Source organism: Prionailurus bengalensis, chromosome F2, assembly GCF_016509475.1.
Source record: "Prionailurus bengalensis isolate Pbe53 chromosome F2, Fcat_Pben_1.1_paternal_pri, whole genome shotgun sequence".
Lineage (NCBI taxonomy): Eukaryota > Metazoa > Chordata > Mammalia > Carnivora > Felidae > Prionailurus > Prionailurus bengalensis.
In genome coordinates, this window is record NC_057353.1 from 8,814,762 (window position 1) to 8,836,637 (window position 21,876).

The window sequence follows — 21,876 nt, forward strand, 5'->3', positions numbered from 1 at the left end:
GATTCGAAGCAATGCAGTTGACAACCTTGACCTAAATGACACATGTAGAATATTGTACCTCAGATTTCTAAATATGCTATATTTCCAAGTACATATGGAACACTCATCAGGAAAGGGCCATAAAACAAGTTTCAACAAATACCATGGAATTGGAATTTGTGTTCTCTGGCCACATTAGATATAAGCTGGAATAATGATAAGATTCTTAGGAAATTTCTAAATACTTATATATTAAGCAATATCCTTGTAAATAACCCTTCTATGTGGATGTGGAAACAAGACAGGCTGCAAATACTCTGTTAAAAAACAGATGCATGGGGCACCTGGGTGGCTCAGTCATTAAAACGTCCGACTTCAGCTCAGGCCATGATCTTGCTGTCCTTGAGTTCGAGCCCCGCGTCGGGCTCTGTGCTGACAGCTCGGAGCCTGGAGCCAGTTTCAGATTCTGTGTTTTCCTCTCTCTCGAACCCTCTTCCGTTCATACTCTGTCTCTCTCTGTCTCAAAAATAAATAAACGTTAAAAAAAATTTTTTTTTCAATAGAGATGAAGTGCCCTATAAAATATAGTAAGGGATGCCTGGGGGCTCAGTGGGTTAAGTGTTCAACTCTTGATCTCGGCTCCCATCATGATCTCACCATTTGCCAGATGGAGCCCCGCATTGGGCTCGGCGACGACTGCATGGACCCTGCTCGGGACTCTTCTCTCCCTCTGTCTTTGCCCCTCCCCAGCTCGCTCTCTCCTTCAAAAGAAATAAATAAACATTTAAAAACATAACAAGATAACTTCCAAGGAGAATAAGACATGACCTAAAAGCATTTTATGTTTGTTGGTAATCTCTCAGTTTTTTGTGCTACAAGTAAAATATTTGCAAAAGTAGTAATGTTTCAAATTTCCAGCTTAGAAAACGGCTTTTCTCATTTGTGATAGGTAAACGCAGTTACCTATTAGTGCAATGATAGTTTTATACAACTATGTTACTGATGGGACACAAGCTGGGAAGCTTATTGTAAGGACATTATCATTGTAGTCTTTGCTCCTGCTGCTGTTGTTTTTTTTATTACTTGTCTTTTAAAGACAAATCATGGTTTTCTTGGTTTCAGAAAAAAAGTTATGGCTGTGCTCTGCTTGAATTCTTCCCCAAAGAGAGGGAACAATGAGTAGATAAGCACATCTAGGTCATATTATCTGAGTTACCCTATAATCCTCTCCTGCTGATGAGAATCCTTTGGACTGCGTTCATATTGGCTGAGGAGAGATGAGATTCAGTGAAAATTCATTTCATTCCATCTGCCTTAGACTCAATGGAAACATAGCCCTTGGCCTGCCTGAGGAGTTTCAGCTAATGAGAAGTTATTTGTTGTCTAATTAACAAAATGTCAGAAAAAAAAAACACGTTAGAGATCAGCTTGTTTAACTTCAGATATCAGCTTATCTGGATATTATTATTCAAAATAATAACATTTTAATGGTTCATGCGTTTTCAGCTCATAACGCATTTTTATGTACATAATCTCAATGTGAAACTCTTGAGGAATTAGACCATACCCTGTACATCTTTGGTTCCCCAAAACCTAACATAGTTTCCTTTCTTTCTAAAACGTTAACACTGCCCTGGATTGCTAACATTATAGTTTTGCCTGGTTTTGCACTTGACCTAATTGGAGTCATATAATAGGTACTCATTTGGGTCTAGTTTTTGTCACATAATATCATATTTATGAGATTCATCCATGTTGTGTCGTGTGCCAAGAGTTTGTTCATTTTTATAACTCATATATATCAATATATGAGCATTTATATGTACATTACACCGATGATATACTGATGTTAGCTATTGTGAATTACGAAGCCACGAATGTTTCTACTCATGTCTCTTAGCGTATAGGTACACAAATTTTTCTAAGGCATACACCTAGGTGACATAAATCTGACGTAGATTATGTTTGTGCTCAAATCTTCAAGATGGTGCCACACATTTCCAAGGGTGGTATACTGACTTATGCTCCCAACAACAGGGAATTCGAGTTCCCTTTGCCCTAGATCTTTGCTAACCTTTGACATTGTCAGACATTTCGACATTCGCTCTTCTGATGAGTGTGTGGAAAGTATATCATAGAGGTTTTTATTATTCTCCTTTCCCTGATGACTAATGAGGTCGAGCATCTTTTCATAGATTTATTGGCATTTGGAAAGGCCTGTTCACATCGCTAACTCACCCTTGTTTTTTCCTCTTAGGTATCTGGTGTTTTCTTAATTGATTTGTCATTATAAATATATTTTGGATATTACTGTTGTGGGTTATATAAGTTTCAGATAACTCCTCCCTTCGATAGCCTTATCTCCTGCTCTCAAAAGGTATTTGTGATGACTGGTGTTCTTAATTTTAATGCAGTCCAACCATTACCTTTATATGGTTAGTGCTTTATGTGCTTTTTTCTGAAGAAACTGTTTCCTACTACAAGTGCTGAAGATGTCTCCTAAATTGTATTATAGAAGCCTCCTTGCTTTAATTTGCATGTTTGTATTTATAACCTACCCTGGGTTCGCGTTTTCATTATGATTTATTATTTAAATTCTTTAAAAATGTTTATATATATTTGAGAGAGAGACAGACAGAACATAAGTTGGGGAGGGGCAGAGAGAGAGGGAGACAGAATCGGAAACAGGCTCCAGGTTCTGAGCTGTCAGCACAGAGCCCGATGGGGGGCTCGAACTCACGGACTGCAAGATCATGACCTGAGCGGAAGTCGGATGCTCAACCAGCTGAGCCACCCAGGGGCCCCAGCATTATGATTTAAAGTAGAGGTAGATTTGCATCCTTTTCCCCACATGGTTATCTAGTTGAGTCCGTATCATGGAATAAAAATACCATTCATCCTTTATTATTCTGATGTGTCCACATGAAGTGTCTATGCACAAGTTACTCTGTTTCTGGGTTTTCTATTCTGCTGTGCTGCTCCTTATCTGTCTTTGCTCTAATGCTACCAGTCTAATCACCACAGCTTTATAATCCATCCTGAAATACCAGGAGCACATTCTCCTATGTTGTTCCTCTGATTTGAGTTTATCTGGTCTTTCATTGTCCCTCTTATCTTTCCACATACGTTTCACAACTAGCTTCTCAATTTCCACTAAATATGTGCTGGAATTTTTACAGACTGCGTTAAGTCTATGGACCAAATTGGGGGGAATTGAAATTCTTAAAAGAAAGAAAGGCTTTTTCCCAATTACAGATGTAATATACCCTTTTATTTATTCATGTCTTCTGTACTCTTCGAAAAAAATTTTTCAGTTTTCTGAATAGAGAGCTCATATATTTTCTGTTAGGGGTATTCCTAAATATGGATATTTTGGTGTTATTGTAAATAGTATCTTTTAAAATATTGTTCTAATTGTCACTAATATATGAAAATACACTGATTTTGTATAGTGATCACTGTCCAGCAAACTTGCTAAACTTACTCATTAATTCTGCCATTTATCTAAAGGCTTTTTTGGACTTTCTATGTACCAAATCATATCATTTGTAAATGATGACATTTTTTCTTCCTTTCTCATCCTTGCATTTTTGATATTTATATTTGTTGATGTATTGCCGTGGCCAGTCCCTAAAATAAAAGGTTGAATAAAAGCAGTGATAGGAGGCAACTAAATTTTACTCCCCCTTCTAAAGAGAAAGTTTTTAACATTTTCACATTGATTGTCAAGTAGGATTTTTATAAATTTTTTATGAGTAGTTACCTACTAAAAACTGCTCGTAAGAGTTTTTATTTTTAATAGATGTTGAACTATTATCAACAAATGCTTTGTTTGCAACTATTGAGATGCTCATGATTTTTGCTTCATTATTCTCTTAGTGTGGTAAGTTACTATGATTTTTTTCAAATGTTGAAAAACCTTGTGTCTGTGTAATAACAGGCTTGATCATGACGTATTATCTTCTTGATTAACTGTTGGATTCAATTTGTTAACATCTTAATTGGTACTTTTTCATCTTTGGTCACAAGTAGAATAGTCTATAATTTTTCTTTGTTAGAACGTTCTTGTCAAAGTTTGAACACACGCAATGGGTTGGGGATTCTTCTTCTTTTGTGTGTGTATTACTTAGAATACTGTGGAAGCTTTTCTACAATTTCTTTAAAAACTTTTTTTTTGATGTTTATTTATTTTTGAGAGAGAGAGACAGAGAGTGTGAGTAGGGGAGGGGCAGAGCGAGGGGGAGACACAGACTCCGAAGCAGCCTCCATGCTCCAACGCGGGGCTCAAACCCAGGAACTGTGAGATCATGACCTGAGCCAAAGCCACCCAGGTGCCCCGAATTTCATTTTTAAATGTTTGGTACAATTCACTGGTGAAGCCATCTCAGCCAGGACATTTCTCAGTGCAAAATTTTAAATTACAATTTCTTTTTTCTTTTTTTTTTTTTTTTTTTTTTTTTTTTTTTAGAATAACTCAGATATTCTGTCCCATTCTGTTTAGCTTTGGTAAATCGTCCTTTTGTATGAAGTGCCCATATTATGTAAATTTTCAAATACATTAGAATAAATTTGTTCATGAAATCCACTTGTTATCCTTTATAATGCCTTTGCTTATGTCCCCTTACTTATTGCTGATGTTTAATTATTTGTACCTTTTGTCTTTTTTTTCAGTGATATGCTTGCCAGGGACTTATTACTTGTCTTCTAAAGAACTAACTTTGGTCTTTATCAATCTTTTATATTTTTATGTTTGACTTTTATGATATCAATTTCAGCTTTTTCATTATTATTTCCTTTAGTCTCAGTTCTTTGACTTTAATTTGTTTTTGCCTTAAAAAAAAAAATCAAAATTCCAGCACTTCATTGGGCCTCAAAGTTTTTTTACATTAAATTTGCTAGTATAACATACACACAAAATATTTGTTTTATCTTAGTTTAAAAAGTATTCCTTAAAATCTACTGTTCACTTTTTGAATTACTGGCCAAGAAATCATTGTTTAAGTTACTGACAAATTAGTTAAATAGATTGCAAATTTGTAATACCATGAAAGAGTAATTGTAAATGTAAAATTACTAACCCACCCTGCTGAGTCCACTTACACTATTTCTCTTTTAAATTTTAGGTATTCATCTTTTTGAAAACATTTTTATAGCTCTCACTTTGATATCATTAAAAGAAAATTTTTTTAAATGTTTATTTATTTTTGAGACAGAGAGAGACAGAGCATGAACGGGGGAGGGTCAGAGAGAGGGAGACACAGAATCCGAAGCAGGCTCCAGGCTCCCAGATGTCAGCACAGAGCCTGATGCGGGGCTCGAACTCACAGACCGTGAGATCATGACCTGAGCTGAAGTCGGACTCTTAACCGACTGAGCCACCCAGGCGCTCTTGATATCATTTTTAAATTATTTTTATTACATTTTGTTATTTAAATTCTACTTTTAAATTATAAATAAATAGCATTTACTAAGCCATTATTTTATATAGATAGTAGTGTAATAAACTCAATTTTATGGCCATCCCTAAAGCTATCCCTACCAGCCTACCCATAGGCTTCACTGTCTATCCATTACTAACCATTTTACACCTTTATAGAGCCCACAGGCTTTCTTCAGGGAAAATACGTTCTCTTTAGAATACCTCTCTCTCTCGGGGTGCCTGGGTTGTCTCAGTCGGTTAAGTCTGATTTCAGCTCAGGTCATGATCTCACAGCCTGTGAGTTCAAGCCCCACATCGGGCTCTGTGCTGACAGCTCAGAGCCTGGAGCCTGCTTCGGATTCTGTCTCCCTCTCTCTCTCTGCCCCTCCCCTGCTCACTCTCTGCCTCTCTCTCTCTCTCAAAAATAAAATTAAAAAAAAAACATAAAAAAAAATAAGAATACCTCTCTCTTGCTCTTGGCATTGACCATTTGTATCATGTTATGGTTTATAGAATCTGAGAGTTAAAAGGCCAGGGTTGAGATATAGCCAAGGATGCTGCCAGCCAGAACCCAGGATGAGCCCCGGGGGCTGAGGAGCAGAGATGGTTACTAAGTTGACCGTAGGATGCTTCCCCGGAAAGGATTCCAAATATGGAATCTGTGGATGTGCAATGTGGATTCACGTGAAAAATAACAACAATGAACACTTTTATAGTATTCGTTTAAATGTTCCAGGCCCTGAACCATATACTTTCCATATATTAATTCGTTCAATCTGCACAATGACTCTAGGAGATAAATGTTATCACCATTGTTTTACAAATGGAGACACTGACACCCAAAGGGAAAGAACTATTTGCCCAAGATTGTACAGCTGGTAAGAGGCAGAGCCGGGATGGAAACCAGCAACGTTGCTCAGAGTCTGTTCTCTCGCCGACTATCTCATGCTGCCTCTTGGAGAATATTTAGGGTCCCACGCATAGGAGATGGGAGGGAGGATTCACGGGCACGTGACCAGTGCGGTCATGAGGGCCCTGTGCTCAGAAGGGGCCCTATGCTTGAGGTTTAAAGCTCTGCAGTCACCATCTTGAAATTGTTAATAATTTTGTCTTTGCATTGTGTTCTCTTGGGAAGACCAATGGAACGACACTTCTGTTGACTTTGAACCTCTCTGCCTTCCTGGGATGGGCTCTCCACCGCTGTGCCCCTGGCCCTGCTCAGTAACAGTGCCACCCTGATCCCCCACCGGATGGGTGAATACACACACCGACGGTGGGGTTGGACCTGTGTTTGTACTCTCCGTACACCTTGTGATTACTCCCTGCCTCATCCACACCATGTTAAGTAGCAGATAAAAAACACCATGGAGGGCTCCTGGGTGGCTCAGTCGGTTAAGCGTCCAACTTCGGCTCAGGTCATGATCTCACAGCCTGTGAGTTCAAGCCCTGCGTCCGGCTCTGTGCTGACAGCTGGGAGCCTGGAGCCTGCTTCGGATTCTGTGTCTCCCTCTCTCTCTATGCCCCTCCCCTGCCCACACTCTGTGTCTCTCAAAAATAAAATAAAAGCACTTAAAAAATTAAAAAAAAAAAAAACAACCCACCCTGTTAAGTGAAGAGATGCCAAGGCTTTTTCCCCTTCTTTCCTGCTTTCTGAACAAGGGACCTCACATTTTCATTTTGCACTGGGCCATCAATCAAGTAGCTGGACCTGGCAGATGTTACTTGTTGTGCCGTTTGTGGAGGGCATGCTTCCCTCTTCTTTACCTTTTAGACCTTGGACACCTTTTAAAGATGTTTTTCCACCTAATACTCAAAATCCGTGATCCTTTCACATCCCCTGCATACAGTCTGTAGCTCAGCGTGGGCGTTTCTAGTGTGCTGGGCGCTCCTACGTGTACTGATGGACTCTGCCTCCCGAGTCCGCGAGGGCCGTGGGGCAAATACCGTCCTCCCTCCTTTGCAGAGAAAGAAGCGAGTGACTCAGGGTTTCGAATGCGTAAGTGGCTGAACTGGGGCCTGATGATAGGTGTCCTAATTACACGAACAGCTTTCTTCTCATGAAATCGCAGCTCACTTCTCCGAAGGCATCTTTTCGGTGACCTTGGGGAAGATTTCACGTCCAATATCGTCCGTGGGATTCCCACCTGGCTTCTTCGGGACAGCGACTTCGGAAGCACAGGGGCGACCGTCGTTTTATTCACGTGGTACTTTGGTGCCAGCTTTACAACGTTTTCAGCCACGAGCAAGGAAACAAGTAGCTGAAAGTGCGTAATTAGGGCCGCACCGGGAGTTTTGGAAGTGGGTGGGATGTCATTAAAATCTGAACATCTGGCTGTTCTACTTCGCGAGCGGTAAGTGATTAAAGCGTTGCTGACACCAGTGAGCAGAAATAACGTTCCAAAGCTTCAGTTTTATGTGATTTTTAAAGGACCAATGATACAAACAGAAAAACAATCGAAAGTGTGACTAATCCACATGGTTTGCCTCCCCCTTCTCGATTCATCTTTTTATAGGATTCCATGCAGTGTGTTGAAATGTTTGCTTAGGGAACTGGGGTCCACACTGACTGGGGCGCCCTCGCGTCCCTGCAAAGATTCCTCAGCAAATCACTCGGAAGTCTTTGAGACCTCACACTGAGGACACAGTGTTAACATTGCTTTCCTTTGCTTTCCTTTCTTCTTTCTTTTCTTTCCTTTCTTTTTTCTTTTTTTGTGGTGCTGCTCCTTTAGTAGTTATACATCCTCAGGACTCCATTCACCTATCACCCTTTAGGCATTACTAACATAACAACAACAAAACAAAAAGTCAGTTATAACAAAAATAATCATTTCACGTGATAACGATGCTGAAGGTAAACAGCAGAAGAGCTCGATTTCCCACTTCTTTTTCCCTGAAGTTGCCATTTGCCTCAGAGCACACACACAAGCTGTCAGGTGCTGTTATGTGTGGTCTCTTTGCAGGGAAGGGTGATACGTAATGTCCTGTGTGTGGACTAACTGCTTACAGCAGAAGGGTCGGGCTGTCGCCAAGGTTCTTGAACATTTCTTTCTTGTTGAATAAAATAATTTGGGGCACTGAATTTAATAGAAAGGCTTGATTTTGCCCCCAACGGAGAGTGGAAAACAGAAGTATGAAAGACAATTCCTTGGAATGTGCCACAAAATGCTCAGAATTTGAACCAACTGACCTATGGAGCACAGAGGAAAATTCCAAGCTAGGATCATAAAATATTATGGGAGATTGGAGACTTGGAGACGGGAAGGTAAAAACAATTTTAGAGAATGGGTGTCCGTCGGTTAAGTGTCCAATGTCTCAGGTCATGATCTCACAGTTTCTGGGTTCAAGCCCCGCATTGGGTGCTGGCTGACAGTGTGGAGCCTGGACACTGCTTTGGAATCTGTGTCTCCCACTCTCTCTGCTCCTCCCCCATGTTCTCTCTCTCTCTCTGTCTCTCTCTACTTATTTGATTATAGTTAAGTGATGCTAAAGGCTCTCAGCAGGTGAATGACGAATCCAGGTTGAGTCTAGTGTGAGGTTAAAGGACGGCTGGCTGATAACAGAGTACTTTGGATAATTGGTGTAATACTTTTCTGTGGATTTCCACTGAGATAAAGAACAGCTTTCCATCCATCGCCTCACCTCCCCCCTCAGACACACACCCCACATGCTTTCGTTAAAGCTTTTTGGAAAGAAATTTAGCAGCGAATCTTAGGGGCAGCTACAGTAGATGCAACCAAGTGCAAAGCTCTCAGGTTGTTCAAATCCCAGGGTCTGAGGCCCTAAAAAGTCCAGGGCGGCCTCGCACTCCATCGGGTGGCCGACTTGCGCCCCCCCCAAAGCCCCCCACCTGCCAGGCCTTGCTGAGGGACTCACCTGCCTGCCTCGGCAGGGTTTCAAGCCCAGGTTGGCCACACTGCCCATCTTCAGGTGTGTGCTGTGCTCTGATTGTTCGACAGGGTCGGTTCACTTCTAGGATAAATGGCACTAGTATAGAAGGGGGATTTGTTTCAGTTCCTTCCCTTTGGAAGTTAATCATCTTTTGTTTGTTTGTTTTTGTTTTCTTTTGCTTTCATTGTAAGAGGTGGTTGAATTTACTCAACCGTGCAACAATGCCACTTTTCTTTATTTCTCCAAAAGGTCTCTTGCCCTCAAGGCCTCCATCACGACTGACTATGGGGGTGTGGGGTAGGAGGGATTTCATCTTAAAAATAAAGGTAAGCCAGGTTCTTGCGTGGAGAGCTATCTCTTCAATTCAAAGTTAAACTCTCAATCAGGGTTTTCTTCCTCCCTCCAAAAGCTCCCTTCTCCCGCCCAGGAAGGGACGTGGGGACAGGGAACTTTCATTCCGTATGGCTGTTCGGGAAGGACTTAGAGTCCTCATGCTTTCTCTGCAAATTCACTGTCTTCTGTGGAGTTCCCACCAGGTCCCTGGGTGTCCACTGTGATGTGTTGGCATCGCCTGGAGTTTGGGGGCACCGTGTTGGTGCCCAGTGTTAGGGTCTGTAGTTGCTGCCCAAACCTCGGGTGCTGGGTTCCCACACTCAGTGCAGCTCTGAGCCCAGCCATCTTAGCGGCCCCCTGTTTGCTTGGCTCCTCTGCTTCCCCAGCAGAGCGTGTGGTGACTTTTGCGTCACCTACAGGAAACGTCCAGGTCCCTGGCTCCAGGGGAAATTTCTTTAGCCTATGTACCCAAACATGTCCTCCTGTCAATGCGGTTCGCTCACTGCATGCCAAGTGAGAGACTTCTCTGTGGGACCGTCTGCCCCCCCGCCAGGTGACACTGGGGGACCAATAATCTATTAGGTTTGTTTTTCCCACCTTCTCATGGAAGCTTTGGTCCTGAGGGGGACAAGCAGGACTGGTCCCCACAGCATCCCTCTCTCCCCAGGCTCCATTTCTGACCAGAGCTGTCGGGCTACCCATCTCTTGCGTTTCCTCATTGCCCCTCCTTGTTGAGGGTAATGAAGGCCAATCAGAGAAAGGACAAAGATGGCCACGATGGGGGAAAGACTTTTGGACATGTTTCAGAACTATTTTTCTGTTACTTGTCCTATTATTTTATTTTTATTCTCTGCTTTCCTATTGAACCCAAGGCTGAGTGAGAGTGTTCTCCAGCCTCTGTGTGCTTAAGAAGTAGTTGACGAAACCCTTCCATCTTTCCCGCCACCACCAGTTCCTTGCCCCATTTACCCTGCTCTCTTCCCTGATACCAAAGCCCCAGTTATGGTCAACCGCTTTCTGAGACGACAGACCCAGTGATATGCCCAACATACCTTGGCTGATATTTATCAGCATTAATCTGAGTTGAGAATACATACCACTATATATGCAACGTATTCTTTCACTTTCTAACGAAGTTAAATATACAAGCGGGGCTAACATATTACCATGGTAAAATAGAGTGTTTTTGGTTTGTTTATTTGAGATGGTTTTTAAACACTGAACACGTAAAAACATGAACAAGAACTCGATTTTCACTCGAACTTAATTTCGTTCATTTGCTTTCTGTTTTACGTTCAACCCCCCACCCTTGCCAGCCAAACACACACGCATGTACACACACCCCAAAGGGGGGCTAATTACGTTATTAAATGCTGAAAGTTCAAAATGATTCTTTTCAGAACAAGCTGAGGTTGCATGGCTACCAATTCCTTTCCATATGCACTAAAGGAAGGGGATCCTTTTCTATTTTCTGAAGTACCCATGATGTTTGGCTGTCCGTGTCACCTGCTGCAAAACTGCAATTCAGCCTCAAGTCTAGCTTCTGAAGAATTTAAATAAATAATTGAGTGTGAGGCAAGTACTTTCTGGTAGAGCAACCAGAAAGAGGACAGAAGTAGCAGGTGCACTGATTTCATTGTGTCACACACTTTTGATGCTGGAGTGAGCCATTTGCCGGGGAACAGTGTTGAGCCCACGGGAATAGCACAACCGACTACACTGTCTGCTCTCCAAATTGACTGTAGGAGTAGCCAGATGTAATCACTGCTGTTGTTGAAAACCGCAAGGGTTTTGAGATATTTTTTTATCTTTTTACTTAAACAGAAAGGTTCTTCTGTAGGTGGGAGACCAAATGTTATGCTGCAGATGAATCCAGGTAGGGCAGTTGACAATGACTGACGTTTTTATGGTGTTTACAGTTCATCTTAGGTGCATTTACACACATGAGCTCTCTGTTTTCATTTTCAAGATAAAGGAAATACGTTTAAACTGTTCATTCTATGAGATTTTGAAATTTCAACATACAAGGAAATATAGACAATATTAGTTTTTACTTCTTCAGTTATTACAATCTTTAAGGTTGAGAAACACATGTACTTCCTACCAGTGTATTTTCGTCAAGAAGTAAGGAAACCCAGAGGAAAATAGGAATGCTGCTCTAGAAACTCAGCCCGGTCTCTTGTGTCATCTTTGAATCCCCAAGAAAATACAATACAGCCTAACGTCAGTTTATAGGTGGTTCAGGGAAAAGGCCAGCATACAAACATATGAAAGCAAAACCAAAGCAAATAATAGCACACATTCCAAGAACATATAAGAGCCATAGTTAACACTTAAGGGGAAAAAGGCATTTATTCAATGTATTTATTTATTTATTTATTTATTTATTTTTATTTATTTTATTTTTATTTTATTTTGTTATTTTGGAGAGAGAGAGAGAGTGCACATACTAAGGGAGAGGGGCAGAAGGAGGAAGAAAGAGAATTTTTTTTTTTTTTTTTTTTTTGGGGGGGACAGAGAGAGACAGAGCATGAACGGGGGAGGGGCAGAGAGAGAGGGAGACACAGAATCAGAAGCAGGCTCCAGGCTCTGAGCCATCAGCCCAGAGCCTGACGCGGGGCTCAAACTCACAGACTGCGAGATCGTGACCTGGCTGAAGTCGGACGCTTAACCGACTGCGCCACCCAGGCGCCCCAAGAATCTTAAGCTGGCTCCGTGCTCAGCCCGACATGGTGTTCGATCCCACAACCCTGGGATCATGACCTGGACCGAAATCCAGAGTTGGACACTCAACTTACTGAGCCACCTAGGTGCCCCTCAATTTACTACTTAATCTTCAATGGTTTGAAACAAACATTTTAAAATTTCACATGGATTCTAGGTGGCGAGAAAGGAAACTGGAAAAAAAAAAAGTTCCATAAAGAAATATATCTTCCCTGGAAGCAAGTGGAAATCTTCAGTTTTCAATCTAAAAGTTCTTGGCAAATGTTCTAAAAGACCCAGGCTGTTGAGTATGATAACAGCTCTCTATCTTCCTCCGTAAGCAACAGCATTCATTTACATAAATGCTTAAAAATAAAGTGACTTGCCCTAACTTTCCATCACCTGACGAGTCAGTTATGACCTGAATGTGTGTCCAAAGTTCACACACATTGGACAGCAAGCAGGTGTGTAGCACGTTGTCGTACAAAATGTCTATCAATGAGGAAAGGACTTTCAGGTTTTGCCTGAAAGCAAGCTGACCAGAATTGACACATAACAGATTAACTCCTAACAAATATGAATAAGGAGCCCTCAGAAGTTGGGAAACCCTGATTTCAAGTCACCCGACAAAAGCCACGTGTGGAGCTCTCCTCTCCCTCTCCCCACCGCCGCTCTTGACTCTTTGAGTCACCCTCCTTTTCTGTTTTCCCTAATCCTTTGTGTATCTTAATTTCCACCATCTTAATTTCCTTCTTAATACATAAGGCACGGAGACCTAATTTCTTCTCCTTCTGAAGCAGACAAAGGGAGAAAGTGGGAAGAAATCACCTTCCTTTCACTTACTGTTTTTTCTCCCCTTCTCTCTGGCCCTCTTGTTCTCTTTAGTTTGGGTCTATGGTAACTTAGACTCAAAAACAGGGGGAAGGACTGGTTAAGGCAGGACACTTAGGTCTTACTTTCTCAGAGAGTGCCCTCCTGAATGGCTGCCGTGTTTCACTGCATTGAAAGGTCCTTGGAACAGGCGATGTTAACACCCCGCTCCCACTTCTTACCTGCTCCCCAAGTCCCCCTGAAGCTTCAGGGCATGTTTCTGACAGGTTGACAGCTTTCCACTTCAAGCTTGGAGGGTGTTTTTTTCTGGCCAAGAGCTTCCTCCATTGCCATGTCAAGTAACCAACCTGGATGGTGGTGATAGTGGTCAGAGGAGGGAGTAACACCCACGGGTGTCCTTGCCGTCCTCTAGGGAGGGACTCTGAGGGATGTTCCACGAGGTTTCTAGATGGTCCTCCGTGGACTGAGCCCCAGTTTTCCACACTAGTAAACAACTTGTTCATGCACTTTGTTGACATTTCTCTTTCTTTTATACCTTCTCCACTTCCTTCCTTGTATTTTTAATGACCTTTTTTTTTTATTTTGAAAGAGAGAGAGAGAGAATGAGCAGGGGAGGGGCAGAGAGAGAAACCCTCCAAACTGAGCGTGGAGCCTGATGCGGGGTTCGATCTCACAAACTGTGAAATCATGACCTGAGCTAACATCAAGAGTCAGATGCTTAACCCACCCAGGCACCCCCCTTCCCTGTGTTTCCTGGGGTCATCTCTTAGGTCCTGTGCCCAACGCAAAGACATGGGTTTTCCTTAGGGGGATGCCAAATTGAGATGGTCCCTATACCAATCGTCACTAAAGATAAAGGGGCTTGGGAACATTTTGTTACCAACAAAATCCAGAGCGCACCATCATATGCCTTTTGACGTGATTTCCTAATAGTATGTCACATTTTGATAATGCTTTGCAGTTACCTACAAGCCTTCAGACACATTACTTAATTTGGTCCTTAGAGGTTGTTTATATTTCCCATATAAACAAAAAAAAAAAGTTCGGAGAGGATAAATGAATCGCCTAAAGTCCCAGAGAAGATGTGGAAAGAAAAATCCAAGTTTCTTTTTACTACGTGACTGTACGTGTGAAATGCTATTCTATACTTAGGCCATTTGTCTTTTTATTGTCAAATTTTTGGAAAGAAAATTTTCCTAATTTTAATTCAGTTGTACTGCTGTCAGTGTATTGGTTTTCTACTTGTAGGCCTCCAAATGGTAACACATCTCTTTCCCACTTTTCCCAGTGGGGAATATAAATATGCCATTTAATTTTGCAAATTACAGCTGTGGGCTATGCTTCTGTACATCAGCAAGTGATATAATCCAAAGGTGAGTGCTATAATCCCTGGAAATGGCTCATTAATTGGGAAACTCTGTTATATAGTTGTGTAATGACTCTTTTTCTCGTTCCCGAAGCAGCCCTGTAGGAGAGATGGGGATTGGGGGCGGATCGAGTGGGAGTCAGAGAGAAAAGATGAATTATGTTTAGCAAAAAAAGCAACTCCTGGGTGATTCATTTCAGATTGCCTACGAAGACTGTCAGCTCACAAGAAAGCCTATTCTCCTAAGACTTCTCGACCCACTCTGCAGGATATTAAAGGAAAAATTCCTCCAAGATAAACACTTCGTCTTTGAATAAAGCATTATGCTTATCTCACTGAAAAGACGAATTCATCAGGTCTGCAATGCTTTAATGCTAAAGCCTCAAGTTAAAACTACCATGAAATTCTCAATACTTTCCTAAACAATTAGGAGATAAAGTACAACGTGCAGTTGGATAGAAGGCCATCTTGCTTGCATTCTGTATATGTCAATGCATATATAATGCTGGGATTTATCCCTCACCTTAAATGAGTATAAAGCTCAGCTAAATTACTTACATTTTTATAAAGCTCTCTATTGTAAGGACAACTTCAGAAACCTCTGAAAATAAATGAATAGCGTCACTGTTGACAACATTTTCAAAATGAAGACGAGTTTTATTCCTAAACCTCCAGCATATTTAATTTCTGGTTTGATTTAGGTCACAACTGGGGCTTTGTAGTGAAGAGTAAACCACAAGGAACATGAAACTGTATACAAAGTCTGCTTCAAAAAGGAGCAAAACTCAAATAAATACCAGTACCTATATTAAGGTACTGTATTATACCTGAAATCTTGTAAACTTTTGTAGAAATCTTTCTAGGATAAATTCATCTTTACCTTCCATGGGTCTTGAGGGCTACCTGTATTTTTTTTTTCTTAAAGCAAAAGTATTTATTACTATTATTTTCAAAGATTTTTTTTTAATCATGGTATTATTGATATATAACACTGTATTAGTTTCAGGTTCAACTTCACGATTCCATATTTGTGTGTATTGCAAAATGATCACTGCATTGGATCCAGTTAAGATCCATCAGCACACAGGGGCGCCGGATGGCTCAGTCAGTGAAGCGACCAACTCTTGATTTCCGCTCAGGTCACGATCTCATGGTTCGTGGGTTTGAGCCCCGTGTGGGACTCGGGGCTGACAGCATGGAGCCTGCTTGGCATTCTCTCTCTCTCTCTCTCTCTCTCTCTCTCTCTCTCTCTCTCTCTCCCCTCCCCTGCTTGTGCTCTGTCTCTCTCTCTCAAAATACATAGATAAACATGAAAATAAAAAGATACATCAACATACATGGTTACACTTTTTTCTTTTCAGCAAGAACTTTTCAGATCTACTCTCAGCAATATGCAAATACGCAGTTACCACAAGATTATAGTCACCGTGCAGGCCTTCACATGCCAAGACTTATTTATAGCTGGATTACTTCTTGCACCTTTTGCTTCATATCTAGAATTATTATCAAATCAGGAGGGGCTTCTCTCACTATTTCTAAGCATTTGATGCCAACTGTCACTTTATTTTCAAATGACTACGTTTGAGGAAAATGATGAAAAACCGCAGACCCCGCTTTCTAGCCCAGGCCGACTTCTGACACCAGCCCATCCTTAAAATGTGGCCAATTGGCATAAACACACGGACGATTCAAACACTTCCACTGCCATACATGAGTAATTGAGTTAAACATGTCCTTTCAATGTTACTAATCTGGGTAATTGCCTAATTCCTAAAATTAAGTTTGTGTGGCTAGAAGTAACCCTTTGAAGAAAACTTTCTCTTTCAATTCTCGTGTATGCCTTGGCTAAATGGTATATTTTTTTCATGACCTAAGTGGAGATTGGATGAATTCCATTTCAAAGGAAGAGGGTTCTAAAATCTAAGCCTTTGGGGTTGGGAGTTTCTTTCTTTCCTTTTCTTTTTTTTAATTAAAAAAAATTTTTTTTACGTTTATTTATGTTGAGAGACAGAGAGAGCAGAGGAGAGGCAGAGAGAGAGGGAGAGAGAGAATCCCAGGCAGGCTCCATGCTGTAAGCATGGAGCCCGATGCGGGGCTTGAACCCACATGAGATCGTGACCTGAGCCGAAACCAAGAGTCAGATGCTTAACCAACTGAGCCATCCAGGCGCCTCTGTTTCATTTTTATATATCCAGCGTTTCATTATGAACTTTGGGTGTGGCCATTTCAGGCCTGAACTGATATAAATTTTAGCAATAACACAGAGAAAACTACTTGGCTGTTTTTTAAAGTTTGGTGTTTTGTTTTGTTTTAATTTTTGCTTTCGCTATTTGTCTTGGGTTAGGAAAATGGAGGAGGGAACTTACTGGAACTTTGATTTCATTCATTTAGAAAAAAAGACTAGTTTGAAAGAGGGTGTTATTTCTGGGAAACATAAAGGAGAAAGGAATGTTTCAATGGAAAATTTCCAACTTCCTCTTCTTTTCCAGAGTCAGGAAACATTTCTATAAATAGGATCTGAGTTGACACGCAGGGTGGCGTATAGGAGTACGAAAATGTGGAAAATGTATTTTTCTCCAGAGGGAGAAAGTGGAGGGTTTGCCTTCTTCTTGATAATTAACTTAAAAATGAGTCAAATATTTATTTTTCTGATGTTTCCGTCCACTCAGAAAACTTAAATAAATCTCGGAGGGATAAACTGCTTTTGATAGTTGTGGGTAGAATCCTTTGAAATTTTAACTTTAACAAGTCGGAGGGAGGTTAGTGTTATTCCCCCCAATTCGCTCTCGATGCTTTTTACCAGCTGTGAGACCTTGGCTTCGCAATGTTTTCATTCGCTTGCAGTATTTTCACAGGATCCGATTTCATTTTCAATAGTACCTGTTTGACTTAAACTTCGGAAAAATCCCACTTCTGTGTTTGTAACAGATAGATTATTCTTACAAAAAAGGAGAAAATTTAAATTCCATCCTCTGACAAGTCGAAAGACTTAGAACAAAAGAATTAACATTTATTTGCCAGCATAATTGCAAATGTCTCCAAGGACTTCTTTTGAGAAGATGTGTTTCAATCAACCCGACTGTTCTGCTAAGTAAGGAGTGCGTTCTTTTGTCTCTTATTCTATTCTGGGTTTGATTTCTTAGAGAAATCACTGGAGAGAAGAAGGCCATCATTTGTTGTGCCCTGGTATTTGCATGATAATGATGAAACCACCTTCTTGGGGCTGAGGAATATGTCTCATACCCCCTAGCTCCATTTTAGAAGACAGTAAAGCTTTGCATTACCTGGTGTGTTGAAAGCAACCTCAGACTGGGAGTAGTGATTTGAATGTTGCGCCATATTGCCTCTGACTGGCCCTGTAATGCCGGGCAGTAATTTCCTTTCTCCATTTCTCCATCTATTATGCGGTGGGAATGAGTTCTGACCTTCGCCGGGCGCCTCACCCTCAATAACCTTTGCTCCCCAGTGACATTTTCACACGTAGAAAAGTCAGTGTTTCCACAATCCATGGGCATTGCTGTGCGATTCTTTAACATTTTTCAGATGAAGAGATTGAATTCTATATTCGAATTGGATGTGAGAAATATTAACAGTGATTTATCCGATCGTGTTCCTTTTTCCATCTTACTGGCTGATTGTTTAGAAAAAGGAATGAGCATAATAGGGTCCAAGTCATCCCGAACCTTGAATCCAAACAATTGCTTCAGAAAAACAATTGTAGCAGCGGGAGCCCTTTGGGGACAGCAATCAAGATTGCAAAAATGATAGAGGTGGGGCGCCTGGGTGGCTCTGTCGGTTAAGGTCATGGTCTCAGGGTTTGTGAGATCGGGCCCCATGTTGGGCTCCATGCTGACAGCACAGAGCCTGCTTAGGATTCTCTGTCTCCCTGTCTCTGCCCCTCCCCCACATGTGCACGCTCTCTCTCTGTCTCCCCAAATAAATAAAAAAACTTAAAAAATATGATAGAGATAAAGTCAAAACCAGAGAAAGTTTCTGAAACAAGACACAGTCACAGACTAAAGACTAATAATTGTCCCTATATTAAAAATAAAAACTTCTAAACCATCAAAACCCTAGAGGAGAAAGCAGGAAAAGACCTCTCTGACCTCAGCCGTAGCAATTTCCTACTTAACATATCCCCAAAGGCAAGGGAATTAAAAGCAAAAATGAACTACTGGGACCTTATGAAGATAAACAGCTTCTGCACAGCGAAGGAAACAACCAACAAAACTAAAAGGCATCCAACGGAATGGGAAAAGATATTTGCAAATGACATATCGGACATATTGGCTAGTATCCAAAATCTATAAAGAGCTCACCAAACTCCACACCTGAAAACCAAATAATCCAGTGAAGAAATGGGCAGAAAACATGAATAGACACTTCTCTAAAGAAGACATCCAGATGGCCAACAGGCACATGAAAAGATGCTCAACGTCGCTCCTCATCAGGGAAATACAAATCAAAACCACACTCAGATATCACCTCACGCCAGTCAGAGTGGCCAAAACGAACAAATCAGGAGACTATAGATGCTGGCGAGGATGTGGAGAAATGGGAACCCTCTTGCACTGTTGGTGGGAATGCAAATTGGTGCAGCCGCTCTGGAAAACAGTGTGGAGGTTCCTCAAAAATTAAAAATAGACCTACCCTATGACCCAGCAATAGCATTGCTAGGAATTTACCCAAGGGATACAGGAGTACTGATGCATAGGGGCACTTGTACCCCAATGTTTATAGCAGCACTCTCAACAATAGCCAAATTATGGAAAGAGCCTAAATGTCCATCAACTGATGAATGGATAAAGAAATTGTGGTTTATATACCCAATGGAGTACTATGTGGCAATGAGAAAGAATGAAATATGGCCCTTTGTAGCAACGTGGATGGAACTGGAGAGTGTGATGCTAAGTGAAATAAGCCATACAGAGAAAGACAGATACCATATGTTTTCACTCTTATGTGGATCCTGAGAAACTTAACAGAAACCCATGGGGGAGGGGAAGGAAAAAAAAAAGAAGTTAGAGTGGGAGAGAGTCAAAGCATAAGAGACTCTTAAAAACTGAGAACAAACTGAGGGTTGATGGGGGGTGGGAGGGAGGGGAGGGTGGGTGATGGGTATTGAGGAGGGCACCTGTTGGGATGAGCACTGGGTGTTGTATGGAAACCAATTTGACAATAAACTTCATATATTGAAAAAATAAAAAATAAAAATAAAAACTTCTGTAGGACAAAAGCCATCGATCAGAACAAACTTAAAAGACCAAACACAAATTGGAAGATTTTTGTAATGAATGTAACCCTATGAATGAACAATATGTGTGTGCACATGTTCGCATATATAATTATACAATTTCTTAAAGAAAAATGAGAAACAAAATTTTTGAAAAGTCATTTGAAAATATGAGACATAGACATGGTCATCATATACAAATATATACAACAAATTTTCAACTTTGGTACCCAAATAATCACAAATTCATATTTCAAAGACAACATTCTTCACCTACTAAATTGACAGATTTTAGGAAGAAGGGTAATACTCAGAATAGTCACTGATGTGGAAAAACAATCTCAATTTCGGTGGGACTCAAAATTGGTACAATATTTCTTGAGGTCATTTAGACAAATACATTCTACTTGATTTATTTTATTTTTTTTAATGTTTATTTATTTTTGAGAGAGAGAGAGACAGACAGAACACGAGTAGGGGAGGAGCAGAGAGAGAAGGAGACACAGAATCCGAAGCAGGCTCCAGACTCTGAGCTGTCAGCACAGAGCCCGATGCGGGGCTTGAACTCACAAACTGTGAGATCATGACACTCAACCGACTGAGCCACCCAGGCGCCCCATATTTAATTTAATAAATGATTTGTGTACATTATCAAGTTAAAAAAGTTATAGGCCAAAATATAGGATATAACAGGATATTTTTACTTATGTTAGGACTTTAGTTTTGTAAACGTTATATACACTTTTTGTCTAAACTGACTGGATATTTCAGGGTATTTATTTCATCACCTTCTGACCCATAGTGGGGTCAGAGACTGAAGTGCGATCTTGACTTCACGGGCCACCATCAAGGCTGGACAAGGCCCTAGTCAACCATCCTTGTTGGCTCCCAACCTCGTCTTGAAAGATGTCAACGACACAAGCCAAGGAGTAACACAGACATTTCCCAACCTAGCAGCCATCTCAAAATGCGTTAAGCATTTCATGACAATCTGTGCAGGTGACTTAAACTTGTTATGGTTAAAAGTTGATGTGGTTTGCTCAGCATTTCAGAGTTGTGGAAGTCTGGGAGGGAGAGAGAACTGCCATCAGTTATTCAGGAATGATTTTGCAAGGGGAATTAAGGGTCTACTGGTCTCTAGGGACAAGATCATGCCTTGCAGGTGCACACTGCTTTGTATTTCCATATATAGCATGTCTCATTTTTATCTTCCTACCCCCCATTAGAGTCAGAGGGACTGACGTTATTTTCAACAAACCAAGAATATTGTAGCAAGAGAGGTTTTATCCTAAATAAGAACAGGGACATTGCCTGTTTTGTTCATGTTGTATCCCCAATACCTAGGACAGCTCTTGGCACATAGTAAATTTCCCAACCATGTCTGTTGGATGAATGAATGATAGGAAAAGTTAGCCAGGGCTAACATCACCCTGACTCCTCTCACCTGGGGATTCAGGTTCTTGACTCAAGAGTTTTCTTCCTTATGCCACTAAACTAATTTCTTAGGACGACAGATTAAACAAATAACAAAAGGTATTCAGAAAGAACTTTCTGTGTTATACAAACTTGAATTGAAAAAAAAATGTTCACTCCTGTATGTGTGGACTCAGCCGTGTGTAGATAATGTGGTTATTAATGCTCCAAGTACATATTTTATTAAAATCTGCTGACATCCATAGATTCAATGGTGTGAAAACAGGTTTATGGAAACCAGAAGTGTACTAAAGATCCCATGGCTGAGGGACATAAAAAGCTGTTTATGAGCCCCTATTTACTCCTCTACCATCCCTGAAAATAAATCAACGATCAAACAAAGAAAACGTTTGTAGAATCAGAACTATGTATCCAGTTCACATTTGCCTAATCACTGCCCAATGTATCACTTTATTTATACCCCCAAAAGTCATGAACAAATATATATGACTAATAGCATCCAGTGTTGCTGTTGAAGACTACAAAAATCCAACAACCAAAAAAGGCTTTGTATCTCAATAATTGGCTTAGAAGGAAAAGTGAATAATATATTTAGAATAAGTAAACGGGAAATTGCTTTTCAAGTTCAAATAACTAACACTGTAGAGGATCTGAATTGAACAGACCTGGTTATCAGTGTAATGCCCTTGA